The 6,464-nt window shown below is 46.1% G+C and overlaps 1 long non-coding RNA gene across 1 annotated transcript in view; it reads right to left on the reverse strand.

The window, feature by feature from the left end:
• The window catches only part of LOC130295092 (uncharacterized), a 68,452-nt gene extending 62,464 nt beyond the window's left edge, over positions 1 to 5,988 (reverse strand). Inside the window, exon 1 of the long non-coding RNA XR_008848696.1 lies at positions 5,867 to 5,988. This is a non-coding gene — a long non-coding RNA (uncharacterized LOC130295092). The remainder of the gene's footprint in view (positions 1 to 5,866) is intronic.
• Between the last annotated feature and the right edge of the window lie 476 nt (positions 5,989 to 6,464).

Raw genomic sequence — 6,464 nt, forward strand, 5'->3', positions numbered from 1 at the left:
CGCATGTACATAAATGATGGCGGGCGCATGTACATAAATGATGGCGGGCGCATGTACATAAATGATGGCGGGCGCATGTACATAAATGATGGCGGGCCAATGTACATAAATGATGGCGGGCGCATGTACATAAATGATGGCGGGCGCATGTACATAAATGATGGCGGGCCAATGTACATAAATGATGGCGGGCCAATGTACATAAATGATGGCGGGCCCATGTACATAAATGATGGCGGGCGCATGTACATAAATGATGGCGGGCGCATATACATAAATGATGGTGGGCGCATGTACATAAATGATGGCGGGCCCATGTACATAAATGATGGCGGGCGCATGTACATAAATGATGGCGGGCGCATGTACATAAATGATGGCGGGCGCATGTACATAAATGATGGTGGGCGCATGTACATAAATGATGGCGGGCGCATGTACATAAATGATGGCGGGCCAATGTACATAAATGATGGCGGGCCCATGTACATAAATGATGGCGGGCGCATGTACATAAATGATGGCGGGCGCATATACATAAATGATGGTGGGCGCATGTACATAAATGATGGCGGGCCCATGTACATAAATGATGGCGGGCGCATGTACATAAATGATGGCGGGCGCATGTACATAAATGATGGCGGGCGCATGTACATAAATGATGGCGGGCGCATGTACATAAATGATGGTGGGCGCATGTATATGAATAATAGAGGACACTGCTCAGTCAGTCCAAAATCTCCAAATTTACAGTATAGCATCAAACAGTAATGTTGCCTACACAGGCCGCCCTACAGAGCATAAGTATAATAATAAATATAAAAGTAGAACATGCAACCCAACAATACCAGACGGTGGGGGGGGGGGGGATTAGACAGGTGCAGGTATGAACAGGTGACAACATGCAGACCCCCCCCCCCCCCTCCCGCAGGGCACCACATGTTCAGTCGCTGTTTTGCAACTTCCTCAGGGATTTTTACATAACATGTGTCTAAATGTAGGGGGATTAGTGTATGCTCATGGTTGGAGGGGGGGGATCCAACTACCCCCCCCATCTCCAGAACGGGGTCCCAGCTGGGCTTTGGCCCCCACCTTCTGAGACGTGGGAGTTGTAGTTTAGCAATAGCTGGAGGCACCTTGATGGGGAAACCCCGCTCCAATGAGTATTTCACGTCTTCTGCTTATCTCCAGAACACACTGAGACGACACCTCTCCTGCGTCACAAAACACAACAAGGCATAACTTTTACTACTATCTGCCATTGATTATCACTTTCCCGCTAAAACCTCATTCTGGATGATTTTGTTTTTCTTCTTCACATAGAACAACAACATAATAACAGTCCAGAACACTAATACTTAGATACAATGTATCACCTCAGAATGTATCCTCTTTATTTTGTTTGCTGAACCTTTATTTTTGTAATACTCCACTTTTCTCATTGAAATCACAGCAGTCAGTCTGACTGATCAGCGGCATCAAGGGGAAATCATTTTTTTAATGAACCTGGAGACAAGCAGAAGGTGGCACAGAGGTTGTGGAATGGTTGACAGAGAACTACGGAGCATGCTAATCTTTTTTTTTTTTTTTTTTTGGGAGGGAGGGGGAGAGATAGTGACCCATCTATTCATGTGATGTGGGAAATGGAGAAAAGTGAAAGATTATAGATAGTTACATAGGAAGATTTTTATCCCAACAGCAAAGAGTATTTCAGGTCATGCGTATCCCTCTCTTGTGGGGGCAGCGACCTGTTTATTCCTGATATTTGTGAGGACAGGGATAGAGTCATGTGAAGAGGAGAATGGAGACAAATGGTTGCTGGGCCAGGTCCAATGAATTCAAGGAAAAGTCAGGTTTACAGCTTCCATAAAAACAGTAAATTTATTTCATTCCATTAAAAAAAGTGCAAAAAACATAGTAGTGTCCCCATAAAAGCCGAATGAAACGCCGACGCGTTCCGGTTTATTGATAAAGCTTAATCATCGCTATGATACAAGGTTTATTAATAAACCGAAACGCGTCAGTAGTGTCCCCATAAAAGCCGAATGAAACGCCGACACGTTCCGGTTTATTGGTTAACCTTAATCATCGCTATGATTAAGGTTTATTAATAAACCGAAACGCGTCTGGGTTTCTTTTGGCTTTTATGGGGACACTACTATATTTTTGCACTTTTTGTGGAATGAAATAAATTTACTGTTTTTATGGAAGCTGGAAACCTGACTTTTTTCTTTAATTCAGGAAAGGACCTTGATTGGAACCGATTCGCTCACATGATCGTTTTATTGAGGACAAGAGGTTTGTCATGTCAGGAGAGGAAGAGAGACAAGTGAGAGAACGCAGACTGTGTGGTGTCCCCAGCAGCACAGAGTATTTCAGTGTTTTCCAACCCGGGTGCCTCCAGCTGTTGCAAAACTACAACTCCCAGCATGCCCGGACAGCCGTGCATGCTGGGAGTTGTAGTTTTGCAACAGCTGGAAGCACCATGGTTAGGAAACACTGGGTTATGTGCATGCTGATCTAGTGGGAGCGGTGACCTGTCCATTCCAGATGTTAGTAAGGACAGGGATAGCGTCTTGGGGACAAGTAAGAGGTCACCCACAGTTAGATAACGGAACTGGTGTTCCCGGCAGCACAGAGTATTTCAGGAGTGGAGCATGTTAGTCTTGTGGGGGTACTGACCTGTCCACTGGTAAGATGATGTCAGTAAGGACAAGGATGCTGCCATGTAAAGAGGGGAATGGAGTCTAGTCACAATATGAGTGGTGTCCCCAGCAGAACAGCGTATGTTAGCTCATGCGCAGGCTATCCTTGGGGTGGGCAGTGACTTGTTCATGCGCAGGCTATCCTTGTGGTGGGCTGTGACTTGTTCATGCGCAGGCTATCCTTGTGGTGGACAGTGAATTGTTCATGCGCAGGCTATCCTTGTGGTGGGCAGTGACTTGTTCATGCGCAGGCTATCCTTGTGGTGGGCAGTGACTTGTTCATGCGCAGGCTATCCTTGTGGTGGGCAGTGACTTGTTCATGCGCAGGCTATCCTTGTGGTGGGCAGTGACTTGTTCATGCGCAGGCTATCCTTGTGGTGGGCAGTGACTTGTTCATGCGCAGGCTATCCTTGTGGTGGGCAGTGACTTGTTCATGCGCAGGCTATCCTTGTGGTGGGCAGTGACTTGTTCATGCGCAGGCTATCCTTGTGGCGGGCAGTGACTTGTTCATGCGCAGGCTATCCTTGTGGTGGGCAGTGACTTGTTCATGCGCAGGCTATCCTTGTGGTGAGCAGTGACTTGTTCATGTGCAGGCTATCCTTGTGGTTAGCAGTGACTTGTTCATGCGCAGGCTATCCTTGTGGTGGGCAGTGACTTGTTCATGCGCAGGCTAACCTTGTGGTGGGCAGTGACTTGTTCATGCGCAGGCTATCCTTGTGGTGAGCAGTGACTTGTTCATGCGCAGGCTATCCTTGTGGTGGACAGTGAATTGTTCATGCGCAGGCTATCCTTGTGGTGGGCAGTGACTTGTTCATGTGCAGGCTATCCTTGTGGTGGGCAGTGACTTGTTCATGCGCAGGCTAACCTTGTGGTGGGCAGTGACTTGTTCATGCGCAGGCTATCCTTGTGGTGGACAGTGACTTGTTCATGCGCAGGCTTTCCTTGTGGTGGGCAGTGACTTGTTCATGCGCAGGCTATCCTTGTGGTGGGCAGTGACTTGTTCATGCGCAGGCTATCCTTGTGGTGGGCAGTGACTTGCTCATGCGCAGGCTATCCTTGTGGTGGGCAGTGACTTGTTCACGTGCAGGCTATCCTTGTGGTGGGCAGTGACTTGTTCATGCGCAGGCTTTCCTTGTGGTGAGCAGTGACTTGTTCATGCTCAGGCTATCCTTGTGGTGGGCAGTGACTTGTTCATGCGCAGGTTACCCTTGTGGTGGGCAGTGACTTGTTCATGCGCAGGCTATCCTTGTGGTGGGCAGTGACTTGTTCATGCGCAGGCTATCCTTGTGGTGGGCAGTGACTTGTTCATGCGCAGGCTATCCTTGTGGTGGGCAGTGACTTGTTCATGCGCAGGCTATCCTTGTGGTGGGCAGTTACTTCTTCATGTGCAGGCTATCCTTGTGGTGGGCAGTGACTTGTTCACTCACGTGATAACGTCAGTAAGGACAAGGATAGCGTCATGTATAGAGTGAAAGGTCGCGCAGAGGTTGTGGAAGGGTTTCCAGCAGCACAGAGTACTTCAGGGGCGGAGCATGCTAGTCTTGTGGGGTACTGACCTGTCCATTGATTGGATAATGTCAGTAAGGACAAGGATAGTGTCACGTAGAGAGAGAACTGGAGGCAAGTGGAAGGTCGCACAGAGGTTGTGGAAGGGTTTACCAGCAGGATGTGCACACAGACTCAAAATGGGGCTTGAGCCCCTGCCCTTTTAATGCACCTGCCCTATGATGCCTTCACTGATTAGGACCTCAGTGAAGTAATGGGGTCTCATTCAGCTGACATGACTGCTGGAGGTCTCTTATCTCAGGAATTGTGTTGAATTAACATATGTAAGGTTTTTACAAACTTTATTTTTTATTTTTTTTATACTGAGAAGAGCACCCCCCCCCCCCCCCCCCAAAAAATGTCTGTGCACTTCCCTGGCACAAAGTATTTTGGGAGCAGATCTTGTTTTTTTTTTTGAAGAGTGACCCAACCACTCACATTATAATGTTAGTGAGGAAAAGAGTTTGTGTCACGTTAAGGGAAGACTGAGATGCAGCGAGAGGTCACAGACAGAATGACATAGTAGAAGTGTGACCTCTGCAGCACAGATTATTTCAGGAATGGACCATTCCAATCTTTTTGGGAGGCAGTGACCTGCGCATTCATGTGATAATAGTCAGGACAATGACAGTGTGAGGTCAAGAGCATAATGGAGAGGTCACAGACGGGCTAGCATAGCAGGAGGAACTGTGTCCAGCAGCACAGAGGACTTCAGGAGTATACCAATCCTCTGGAAAAGTAGGGGGTGGGCTGTGACCCATCCACTCATGATGATATTAGAGAGATGTCCTGATGACAACATAGCACGGAAGGGGAATGGAGACTTCATGAAGAATGAAAGGATCATATACGTAGTGTGTTATAATGGCTACGCACGAGACACACCCTGCTTCACTACCGGGCTAAAAGAAACATATTTATATGAATAGCGGTGTGGACGCGTCACGCTGGGGAAGCTGCTGCAGACAGATAAGGTTTGGGGTGAAATGTGGAAGGAGATGGAGAAGAAGTAAACAAGAGAGTCAAGAAACATTCACCGATAAAACCATATGGCCTATATTGCACAGTCCAGAAGGGGGCGCTCTACAGGGAACAATCTACAGGGGAGCAGTCTCCAAACTGCGGACCGCCAACTGTTGCAAAACTACAACTCCCAGCATGCCCGGACAGCCAACGGCTGTCCGGGCGTGCTGGGAGTTGTAGTTTTGCAACAACTGGAGGTCCACAGTTTGAAGATCAGTGCTGCAACCATGAAAAATAAACAAATAAATGTATATTACGGTATATTCATTATTGATTTATAAATAAATAAATCATAAAACATATATAACATTATAAATATATATATATTTTTTTTTTTATATATATGTCATATATTTCTAATTATAAAAAAATAAATAATATATATATACATATACATCTACTTATAAAAAATTATATATATATATTTTTTATTTGTTTTTTTTTGTTTATTTATTTATATTTATTTATATTGTGCAAAGTTTTTTTTTTTTTCTTTTTTTTAAAGGGGCAGTGATAAAATCTAATCTATTGCATCACGCCTACAGCGTTCAGCACATTCCACTAAAGGTAACATCTTAGCCGGATCTCACCTGGTCCGGTTTCTTCCATCTACATTCAGATTGTTGCACTTAAAGTTTACAGCCAAAACCTGGACAGGAAACCCCAAAGGAGCGACAGATCCAGACATCACACATGGACAGGATGAAGCAGGACGCAGCCGTCCGGAGACGCTTTATGTTGTAGAGTCAGGTGACCTGCAGGAAGACCTCCACAGCCCGAACACTACTGCACTTCCATGTACATGAAGAATATACAGAGCTAATTTTAAAAGGAACGATCTAAGATTATATAAAAAAAAATCATATCTGCTTTCTTCCAGAAAGATCGCCTCTCTCGTCTTCTGGTTGGGTGCGGTATTGCAGCTCAGTTCCATTGAAGTGAATGGGAAATAAAAAGAAGAGCGCTCCATAGCGTAAAACCACTTTTGGGTAAGCTATTATAATAGCTAGAAACTCTTACCCCCGGTGGTTGTGACCTCTCACACACACAAAAACGGTAAGCGTGGAGAGGTAATGGCGCCCGGTCAGTAGCCTTCCCAGTCACAGAGACAGTGGGAAAAAGTCGACTTACAAACAGCAGGGAATTCAAAATGGCGCCGACCAGGATCAAAAACATGGAGTAAAAAAG

This window comes from Hyla sarda, chromosome 11 (assembly GCF_029499605.1).
Source record: "Hyla sarda isolate aHylSar1 chromosome 11, aHylSar1.hap1, whole genome shotgun sequence".
Lineage (NCBI taxonomy): Eukaryota > Metazoa > Chordata > Amphibia > Anura > Hylidae > Hyla > Hyla sarda.